This window comes from Sciurus carolinensis, unplaced genomic scaffold (genome assembly GCF_902686445.1).
Source record: "Sciurus carolinensis unplaced genomic scaffold, mSciCar1.2, whole genome shotgun sequence".
In the NCBI taxonomy this organism is placed as follows: domain Eukaryota; kingdom Metazoa; phylum Chordata; class Mammalia; order Rodentia; family Sciuridae; genus Sciurus; species Sciurus carolinensis.
This window is the reverse complement of record NW_025920215.1, coordinates 225,854-237,740: the sequence shown is the minus strand read 5'-3', so window position 1 is coordinate 237,740 and position 11,887 is coordinate 225,854.

Sequence of the window (11,887 nt, the reverse complement as noted above, 5' to 3'; positions counted from 1 at the left end):
TCATTCCTTTTGTCATATGAGAAACATTTGTTATGAACTTTAACTACATGTTCAGTTCTACTGTACTATAGGTACATTGTCCTTTGTGTTAAACAATTCTAATATCACAAAATTTGAATTTTGCATTCATATTTTAATGTGAAATTGCAAATTTAGTATAATTTTAAATCTGATCACTAATGGCACATATTTCTTATATATATTTGTTTAATAAAAACAGTAGTCTCCATTTCCTGGAAGACTTTCCTGTTTCTTTGGTTGAGATGACTTACTAATGAGGCCATCTCCAGATGGATTTAAATATTAAGACTTACCCTCATGCAGTAGTACATAGGAGTATAACCTGCCTCTGTGTGTAATCTCTCCTCATCCCTCTTTATCTTATTAATACACTTATTCTTAGTGTGGAAACATTATTGTGAACTGCTAGTCTGTTTTCATCATTTCTAGTCAATGGGTTTGCAAGCACCATGAAGTTTTGCTAAGTTTAAAATACACATAAGTGATATGTAGAAACCTGCATATTTTTACACCTTTTTTCTTCCCTAAGGAATATTTCTGTGTTCTGTCAATGACATAACCTGGTTATTCTATTTATTTGTTTTTCCCTCAAACAGCCTACTCTAGGTTTCCATGATTGATTTCATTGCTTCCTTCTTTCTACTTAATTAAGTCAGCAGTTTCTTTCCTTGTCTATACTGCCTTATATTTATGTAACATCAATGTTTTTGGTTTTGTTTTGTTTAACTGAAATATTTTTAAATCACTTTTCAACACTTCTGCAGTCCAGATTTTTACCTCTTTCTGTATTTTCCTCATAAATATCATATAGTTAATTTTTTGCTAATATTTAGATACCATCTTATTTTTACATCCCTAAACTTTACAAGTGGATTAATGACTAGCTCAGATACACATGCACATACTGCAGTACTGTAATCACTAAACCTTCTTGTGTCCTATTCTTTCTCTCTGAATTTCTTGCTTTCCCCCTAACATCCACCATTTGGGATAAAAACTTTAGAAAGTCTTCTAATGACAGGCTTTAAATCAAATTCTGAAATATATTTTCCACTGCCAAGTGTTTGCCCAAAACTGCCACATACTTTAATGTGACTTTGTTATCCCATGTTTATATATATAACTGCACACTACTGAGAGATTTTTTTTATTGTAAACAAATGGGATAATGTTGTTTCTGTTTGTACATGGAGTAAAGGCATACCATTTTTGTAATCATAAATTTACATAGGGTAATGTTGTTTGATTCATTTTTAAAAAATATTTTTTAAGCTATTTGCTGCCATGACCCACTACCCAAGAACCTAGCTATAAAATGGGCTTCTTTGGCTGTTGAGCAACTTTCTTATTTAGTCTAAAAACATAAACTCTATATAAAACTACCTCCTAATTAAACAATCCTATAATCCAGATATCCACATGTTTACTAACATGACTACCATAGTTTTATTAGGATTAAAATTAGAAGAAAGAGATTTATAAGATAGAAAATTGTTGTTAGATAACTCACCCCAACACACAAATCATAAGCTTTTCCTCCTCTTTGCACATTCACACACCCAGTAGAGAATGGATCTGACCAAGAGATGCCAACAGTTCACTTTTATGTCTTACAACATACTTTCTAGAGGTTCAGCAATTGACAGGCCATTCCCTTTTGGAATATTAAAGATTAACAAATGGAAAGATTTCCCAGAGAAAATTATTACCAAATGGCACTATACAGTGGTTCCATCAATGGATTGACACCTTGGAAGCAGCTGAGCATGTCTATCAGTCCAGTGATGGTCTTGAAAAATTCATAACCCAGAGGGTGAATTAAGAGTGAGAAAGAAGGACATGGGTAGTACAAAAAAGGTAATGTCTCTAGTGAGGGCAATACAAACCCACACCTTTCAAACAGAAGAAAGCATTAGCTTTTCCAAAATTTCTGTATATCACTGAATGGAAGGAAAAAATGGAATGTACCTGAATAAATGGTTATTTTCTGTATCTTAGAGAATCAAGCTACAAAATAAAATTTTAAGAAGGAAACATTTCCTGGAAGAGCTACTTTGGTTCCAGTACAAATAGAGGTGGTAGCTTGGGGTGGTTGCATAGGGTGCTGAAATGTCCAACTGATGTCTTCTCCTCTGTTTTCCCTTTGAACATTGCTCACAATAATTCTGCAGCCAGACTTCAGCAGTTGATCTCTAAGACCATGATTTGATGGGCCCAGGAGCCAGTGATTGAGGACCCTGAGCTTGTGAGGGCCATGTTAATCTTGCTGTATTTTCAGTTTGAAGGCATTGGGTGTCTGCTCCAGGCTCTGCTGAAGGCCTACACCATCAGTGCTGTTTCTATGGAGGACACCATCAAACTGTTGGCATCTCTTAGTCAGATTCATTCTCTACTGAGTGTGTGAATGTGCAAAGAGGAGAAAAAGCTTATGATTTGTGCGTTGGGTGATTTATCTAACAATTTTCTATCTTATAAATCACTTTCTTCTAATTTTAATCCCAATAACAGTGTGGTAGACATGTGAGTAAACATTTGCTAGAGTAGCCAATTCTGATTTGTTGACAGAGATGCAGAAGGGTGAAGAAGCAGGGGAAGAAAGAAGAAAAGGAATGGGGAAAAAAGGGATAAAATGAAAATAATAAGATATATGAGACAAAATTAAACCTTCCCCACCAATTGGGGTTCTGTCCTTTCTATTTCAAGCATTATGAAATGGATAAAAGCAGAACATACATGTACAAAACAATACTACCTCACAAGCTGTAGATAAGAAAATTCACAGAGTATTGAGATTAGGGTTGAGAGTGTGTGAGAATGTGTTTGAGCATTTATGGAGAAGTCATTTATTTATTGTTCTTTGACTCTGTCTTGTGGTTGGGAATTGATCTGCTCCCCATGCACTCCATTAATGCATTCCAAAAATACAGTAACCATTGAGCATGTATAGTGTCAGAAACATCACTTTCTTTTGCAAGATCATGGTGCATAATATGAACATTAAACAGATCATTTTAACTTGAGTTTTTTGGTGATCTAAGTAGAAAGATTGCATTACTGCTGAGAAGGCATGGCCAAGTGCATGATTGGGGAAGACCTGTAGAGAAGGAGGTTTATGAGTTGGAAATTGGTACAGAGAATTCATGACATGGTGGTACTAGCAGTGGAGGTCATGTTGATGTTCAAAAGCACAGAGTTATAAGAGGGTACAGGGAAAATTAAGAGGAACATCTGGTCCAAGGGGGCAGGCTAGGGAGGGAGAACAATGGAAGAGGAAAGAGGAGGCATTTAAGAAATCCAAGTAATAATGATCTATGTCTTCTGATGACTGGATTTACTTCCTTGTGATGACTGAGGTGATCCAGCAGCAGTGCTGAGTGCCTCCATGGTCCTTTCCTTGGATGAGAGCTGACCTCTCCATTTCATTTTCCCTTAGATAAATTTCCATGGTCTGCCCCAGTGTGACTCATTGAGCATGTGGTGTGCCCACATGCTCAACCCTGAACACCTCTGACATCTGCCTCCATTGTCCTGACATGCCAATACTTGTGAAGTTCCAAGGTCACATGCTGCATTGCTGATGACTGGGCATATTTTCCTCCAGAACACTTATAAAAACCTCACCAGTGCTACTCAGTGAAACTGGCAGCTGATACTATTCTTTTCAGAGTTACCTCTGTCTCCTCCCTGCCCCTACAGTATCTTCTTTTTCATTTGAACAACCCATACTGCCCACCCCATATTATGCTAACTATTGGTTTCAACACATTGTTTTATAAAGAACTAAGGGTGAAGGGCTCTTTGAACATCTAACATGTTACTTCCATATGTTTCTTACCTGTTGAAAATAGACTGGTTTATTTCCTACAAGATCCAACAACCAGGCCTGATTTTCCTACCCAGTTAATGGCACTTTCTCCCCAATTTTATTTTCTTGGTGGTTGAATGATTATATTTCTTATTTTGAGTCTTCATCTTGCCCAGAGCACAAGTGATATTCACTTGACTCTTCTCAGGGTCCTTGATGGACAACCTCCCCCAAAACTTATTTTTACCAATGTGCTTTACCCTCAGACAATATGAAGAGGGTCAAGGTACCATAGGCAAGTTTTATTTTTTCTTCAAACTCTCTTTTAACAAAGCAGCTATTTTGTTCCACAAAGTGTTATGAGGACATTCATTTATTCAATAATATTTATTTTAGGTCTACTCTATGCCATTTCTTTTCTAGGTCCTTGGAATATATCAAGGGACCAAAGTTTGCAATCTGTGGAGCTGACAAGTAATTGCAGGGAAGTAGAAAGAGGAAGAAGAGAGAAAGAGCAAAAAGCATAATTAATGAATTATATTGTATATTCAAGGGTGATAAGTGTGATGGAACCAAGGAGAGTAGGCCAAGGAAGACAAGTAATCCCCACTGAGAAGGTGGCATTTGAGCAAAGATGTGAGTGAAGTGAGGGTTTGTGCTGTGGGGATTAGTGGGGAAAAGTGTTTCAGATAGCAGGAATAGGTCTATCAATTGATGAGACCTGGAAGGGTCCAAGAACACCAAAGGTTGGTGGAACAGATAAGGCCTACAGTTCTTCAGGGTGCAGGTCCTTCCAGGCTATTAGAACCTTGGTTTCTGGGATGTCATGGTAGTATCTTAAGCAGGCAACTGCCATGATCCATGTGATGTATTAAGAGGTCTACCATGTAGCCAGGAACAATGGCTTATGGCTGTATTCCCAGCAGCTTGGGAAGCTGAGGCAGGAAGATCTCAAGTTCAGAGTCAACCTCAGCAAATTAGTGAGGCACTGAGCAACTTAGAAAGGAACCTATATCAAAATAAAAAAATAAAAATGGTTGTGGATGTTTCTCAGTGGTTAAACACCCTTTGTTCAATCCCTAGTATAAAAATTCTTACCATGTAAACAGGAAAATAGACAAGTCAACCTATTTGAAGGGGAGAGGAAGAGGCAGCCTATCAATGGGCAGATCCCATACCCCAGAGTGTCTGCAAAGTCCATTGTCAAATCTTCAAGTCCATAAAATATGTGTGTTTTAAAACATAGTATTCATTATTTTTTTAGGAGTGGCAAGTTCAAAAGTTCAGAGTAAACTGCCACTGAAGAGGTAGCTCATAATGTTTGTTAGTGGCAGTTATGGTTCGAATAGCTCCCAGAGAAACGCTCCACAGACAGGTATCACACGAGAAACTTTTATTTTATGCGGATGATTCATGTCCACTCGGGGAAAAGGAAAGAAGAAAAGAAGAACATGGCACATGGTTTCTCCTCAGATATTGGGATTTCGTGGGCTGGGAGGAACCAATCACGGAGGAGAATTATTACAGACTGACTGATGGACCAATGACATATTAGAACATAATGTGGGAGGCAGGAAGATTACGGCAACATAAGCTGGAAATTCCTGTAACGGGAGAGGTGGGCAGAACACAGATTGACAGGTGGTTAGAAGGCTGGATTCCTTACAATGTTCTCTTCCCAGTTAAAGGGGGCACCACATGGCATGAGTGCAACATAGGGGTTGGAGCACTGGGGTCAGTCAGAGACAGAGGAAGGGAGAGGAAAATGTGAGCAAGAGTCCTTAGTGTGCTTTCCATGAGAAGGAAGAGGTAGGGTGGGGTAGACAGGTTTATGGTTAGCTGACTTAAATAATTTCAGTAGGCTCTGGTACACAGTACTGAACTTTATAATCTGCTGTCTGATCCAAAGGGGATTAGGACAGGTGGATGATGGCCCAGGGAGTGCGATCTCAGTAAAGGAGGATGTTGAGGGTATGGGTTCTGCCTTGACTGACTCACATTTGAAAAGTCCTACTCAGGCGAGAATTGTTTGCCATCTCTAGGAATTAGCTAAGTCTGGGGGTGGAGTAAAGTCCCTACTGGATCAGTAAGACCCAAAGATGTCAAAGTATCAATGATACAGAAAAAGATGATGTGATTAATGTACAGTGGTTTTTATTAGTGCCACACATGTCACTTGAGACCCAGAGTAACCTTTGCCCAACCAGGTCAGGATAAGGGGGAGAAGGAGAGTCTAACACTGAGGCAGTGCTGAGATCCACACCTCAAAACTCTGTCCTCCCAAAGACAGAGTCCCAGTGCGGAGGCATAGAGTGGGAACACCACTGAGCCACCACCGACCCTCAAATCTGGACTCGGTCACTTTCCCTTCAAGAGTCTTAGCTTCAGGCTCTGTGGAATGAGGACTATGTTTTGATGTTGCCCAAAGGTTTGAACAAATATTGCTCTTTTTGCAGATTTCTTTACCCAAGAGTGTTTGAGGTCAATTCTGAAACAAGACTTTGAGTGACATCTTCACCTTTCTTCTCATTTCACTTTGCATGATTGACATTGGTGTACTTGGATTATCCTTCAAGAAAATGCTGAGAGTTCCTTAAAAGCAATCAGTGGCCATTCATCAATTTATCTGTGGTACAAAGCAAACATAACCTGCATTCCTACCATGTATCACATAGTTTAAAGGTCAGAGAAAAAAACCAGAATAAGCCTCTGTCCTCAAAGAACTTATGGCTTATAGGCAAATACAAAGAGAAAGAACAAATTGTAATACAAATGATATTTCTGCTATCACAACCCAATTAAGATTATATTACAAAAGCTTAAAAAGACACAGCATTTGCTGAGCACAGTGGTACTTAGCCACAATCCCAGCAGCTCAAAAGGCTAAGGACACTTTTTTACAGTAGAATTATTGTTCATATTTTACTGATAATAGCTATTGTACCAATGGCATGCCCTAAGAGTTACCATTAATTTACCTACCTAAGTCATTCCCTCTTTTGCTCCAGTGTGCTTTGATGTGTACCAAGATCTACTCCTCATTTGCCTGTGGTATTTGTCTTGGGACAGAATGGCCCCTCCTCTTTTTTCTGGTTTGTTTTTAAGGACTCATTTTTTCTTGAGTCTGGGATCAGTTGTCTCACAGAATGCCCCTTTTTCTGAGTTGCTGATTGTTCCTCACAAATAGATTCCAGCTAAACACTTTGGCAAGAACACACAGATGTGAGCTCTTTGCACATCACAGGAGTGAGTTGTCGGAGCACTCTCATTCAGGTGTTCCACTTTGGTAAGGCCCCATTTGACAGTTGGTTAAGGTGGTATGAAGGGTAAAAGTGATGGGGTGACTGACTATTTTCCACAATAAGCAGATCAGTACCATAGTGTGCTAGTGAACAGTGAATGAGTCAAGAAGTCATGGAGGAAAGTCACCAAAGGTCAATAAAATAATAATAACAACTGTACCTAATGAGTATTTACTGTCTCTAAGGAAAATGACTGATTTCTCCATGGAATATCTAACTTAATCTTCATAATTGCCCAGCAAGGAAGGTATTACAGTCTTTATTTTACTAATAGGGCTGAGAGAGGTAACAGTGATTAGCCCTGTGGTAACACAGTGAGTTAAAGGACCAGCTAGGATTCAAATAGCCATCTGACTACAAGTTCTTGTGTTAGTAGGTGGTCAGACCACCTTCTAACATAAAAAATGTTCAGTATTTGGGTAAAAATCACATGCCCAAGATTAACTTACTTGGTTTTTTCATTTAAAAGGATAATACAGTCAAAATATGCTTTAGAAAGTCATGAGAAGGGCATTAAAAAGAGCAAATAACTTCAAAAACAATATTGCATTAAGACAATAGAAGAACAATGCATCATTACAGATTGGATATGCTTTTATAAGTCTGTTTTACCCTTTCAGCCTCAGTTTTCTCTTTAATATTCCAGGCAGGCCAGGAGGGAATGACCATCCTAAGACTTAGAGCATAGAAAGCATGTAGAAGAAATATAGACTGCTGTGTCAAAATTCAGAAATGCAGAAGTGGTAATCAGTTGCAAGTTTGATTTGGAGCTGCCAAGAATCATTCCCCTTGATGTCTGTCTCTTTTGTGAGATGCTGACTTGCAGGATCTGCTCAGTACTGTCAGTGGCTTTGTATGAAAACACTCTTATAAACACTCTGCAGAGATTCAGTTATATGGATGTTGTTATGAGAATGGTACAATTACGGTCAAATTGAAGTGGTGATGGGGGACAAAAAGGAAGTGGATTTGGGTGGACAAAATTGCTGTTTTTGTCCAAATATATTTTGGCTGATCCCCTGGTGTGAATGAGAAAGTGAATCAGGACAAACAGGTAGCAGAAACCCTGCCTGGCTCCAGGGATTACAAGCCCAAGTTTTTACTGAAAAAAAAAAAAAAACTTTAAGAAAGGAAATATCACAACCTCTTATTGTCTTTGTGATTTTACAAAAGTACTATAATTATGTATGAGTCCAGGAAGTCCAATGATGTTTGGAGACTTAATGTCACTTCCTTACTTTTCTTTAAACAATTCTAAACTTTATTATATAGACTCAAAACATAAAACAAAAACTCACAGTACACAACTAAATAGAAATATTCACAAAATGGTAGACAATTCTGATCCAACTCTTTCAGTAACTAATTGAATACACAAAGCACAATCATTTATAAACATAACCTTCTTTTCATGTACAGAACAATGCAACTGACAGATATAAATTTTATATTCTTTCCAAGTAAACATGACATGTTTTTGAAAGCTGAGCACAGGCTAGGCCATTACAAATTTTTAATAAAAAGATAACTAGGAAATCCTCACATATTTGAAAATTAAGAAATACCATTTAAAAATCCACAGATCTACATCAGAATAAAAATTTAAAAATATTTTGAACTGATAATGAAAATATAATATTAAGATTTATGACATGCAGTTAAAAAGTCATGCTTAAAAAGAATACAGAGATTTAGGTATTAGGAAATCCAAATTAACAAAGCACACATAACTGAAACAATTTGTTTTTAACAAAAAACCCATATCTTTATCCTTTCTCAGTTTTTTTAAGTGTAACTTCTATAAATTAACAAAGGAATTTACACCCACAATATTCTAAGAAAAAAGATGTAACTACCTGTATAAAAATATTGCATCTATTGGAAAGGCCTTCAGCAAATTTATCCATTCTCTGCTCTTTTTGGTATATATGAGGGAACAACACCTATTGAGAAAGATCAAGGAAATAAACAAAATGCAGGCAGGCAATGTTGAAAAATAAAGAAACATTTTTTTAAAAATAAAAGGGTCCTCGAAATAGGAACTTCCAGTTACAGACAAATGATTTCCTGCAGAAGGACACAACCAAAATAAAACCTCAATGGATGGGTTTAAAAGAATGGAGGGAACTGAAGGTCAGTGAACCTGAGGATTGAGCAATAGAAATAACCTAATCTGAAAAAAAGAGAAAATACACTGAAACACAAAAGAGAAAAATAACAGTACTTCAAGAACTGTGGCAATCTAGCAAAAGATCTAACATCCACATCTTTGGAGTACAGGAGAGAAGAAAATGGTGGGGTTAAAAAATTTCCAAGGGAAAAAAAAAATTCTAAGGAAGAGTGACTAAAAAGATCCCAAATTTGGCAAAAGACATAAGTTCATAGACTGAAAAACATGAGTAAACTCTAAACAGGATAATCCAGAATAAATCCACATCATAGTCAAGTTTAACAGCTGTTAAATTTAAAAAGAAAAGAAAACTTTCAAAAGCACTGAGAGAGAAATGAGATCTCTCCCACAGGCAAGACCCAAGTCATATAGCAGCAGATTTCCTATCAGAAAATGGGGAAGATGGTGGCACAAGACTTCAAGCATGTAAACAAAAAACTGTCAATGCAGTAAGTATCTGGATTACTTCAGAAATGATGAAGTAATCCAGATATTTATTTTTGAGTATTGAGGATACTTTTTATTTTCAGAGATGGGTGTTTTTATTTTAAGAGATGCTGGAGTTTTCAAGATGGTGGACTAGAGGGTGGCTGCATTTCATGTTGCTCCAGGACACAGGATTCAAAAGAGGAGATAGTGAGAGACTTGGGACCAACTCAAAGCCGCCGAGTGAGTCTCTCCCATTGGAGAGGCGTCCCGGATGGGGCAGTAGCCTGGAATGCAGGGAACTTTGTGAAGTAGAGTTGCCCGGCCAGACACCCCTTCCACTTGCTAGAGCAGTAAACACGGACAACTGGGATCATCTTAGAAGAGGCGACTCAGCAGAGCGCTTGGACTCGGAGCAACCACTGGGGCTCCGGGTGGCTGCCTGAGGAGGAGCTGCGTGGCGAGCTGTTTGGATTCAGAGTGATTGCTTCTGAACACTGGGGGTTTCCCAGAGGAAGAGGAGAAGTGCGGTGGGTTGCTTGGTCTAGGAGTGACTGCATCAGAGCCACAGGCAGTTGTCAGAGAAGGAGGTGAGTGGTGAGTTGTTTGGACTCAAAGCGACCACTCCTAAACACCGGTGACCTGCCTGGAGGAGGAGCGCGGTGGGTCTCTTGGTCTCCGAGCGACAGCTCCTGAACACCCTGGGGGCTATCCCGAGGAGGAGGAGGAACAGGGTGGGTCACTTGGACTCAGAGTAACTGCCAAGGGCTATGGGTGATTGGCGGGAGAAAGAGACATGAAGTGAGTTGCTTGGACTCCTAGTGACTGCGTCGGAACACCAGGCAGCTGTCCGGAGTAAGAGGTGTGTGGTGGGTATATGGTCTCGGAGCTATTGTACAGGGCTCCAGGTGGCGGCTCAGAGGAGGGGCCACATAGCCAGGTGATTAGGTGCAGAGCAGGGTCCCAGGACCTAGGCGGCTTCTTGCTGGAAGAGCCGCACAGAGACACGCCTAGGGGCAGAGCGAAGTTTCCAGGACTGCGGGCAGATTCTCTGAGGAGAGGCAGCCTAAGGAGACTCGTCTGTGAAGGGTGAGGTTCCCAGGCCCAGGAGGTAGGTCTGGGCCCCTGGGAACATTGCAGGGGAAGACAGCTCAGCCCAGGCAGTAGTTGTAGATTGAGGGGAACCTCTAGGAGGGGAACTGATCAGCAAGACCTCCCCACCGGGTGAGTCTTCCCTGCCGGGTGAGGATTTCCCACAAGGACGGTAAAACCAGAGACACAGGCACAAACAGGCCTTGCCTCAGCCTGCAGGCTAGTTCCCCTTTGGATGACCATTGGTCAACAAGTGGAGGCACCTCTGCCCATCTAGCAGGGAATATACCCCAACTGAGGGTCACCACCCATAGAGAGGAAGCTTCTTCGTGAAGCTCTGCATTATTAACTTCCTCCTAGATTTCAGGCTACTGAAGGATAAGAGGGGATATATTAGCAATCTTCAGGGACATTATAAGTCAATAGAGGAAATCTGCAATATCTTAATGACCCACTGATTCCTGAACCATATGAGAAAACAAGGGAAGAAAATGACCCAAACAAATCTAGATGTTACATCAATAAAATCTAATGACACCATGGCAGAAGAAATGACAGAAAGGGAGTTCAGAATATACATAATTAAAATGATCAGGGAAGCAAACAATGAGATGAAAGAGCAAATGCAGGCAATGAAAGATGAGATGAAAAAGCAAATGCAGGCATTGAATGATAGCACCAATCGACAGTTAAAAGAGTAAATACAGGAAGCAAAAGATCATTTCAATAAAGAGTTAGAGATACTGAAAAAAAAAACAAGGAGAAATCCTTGAAAAGAAGGAAACAATAAACCAAATTAAGAACTCCATTGAAAGCATAACCAATAGGATAGAAAACCTGGAAGACAGAACCTCAGATATTGAAGACAAAATATTTAACCTTGAAAACAAAGTTGAACAAACAGAGAAGATGGTAAGAAATCATGAACAGAATCTGCAAGAACTATGGGATATCATGAAAAGGCCAAATTTCAGAATTATTGGGATTGAGGAAGGCTTAGAGAAACAAACCAAAGGAATGAACAATCTATTCAATGAAATAATATCAGAAAATTTCCCAAATCTGAAGAAT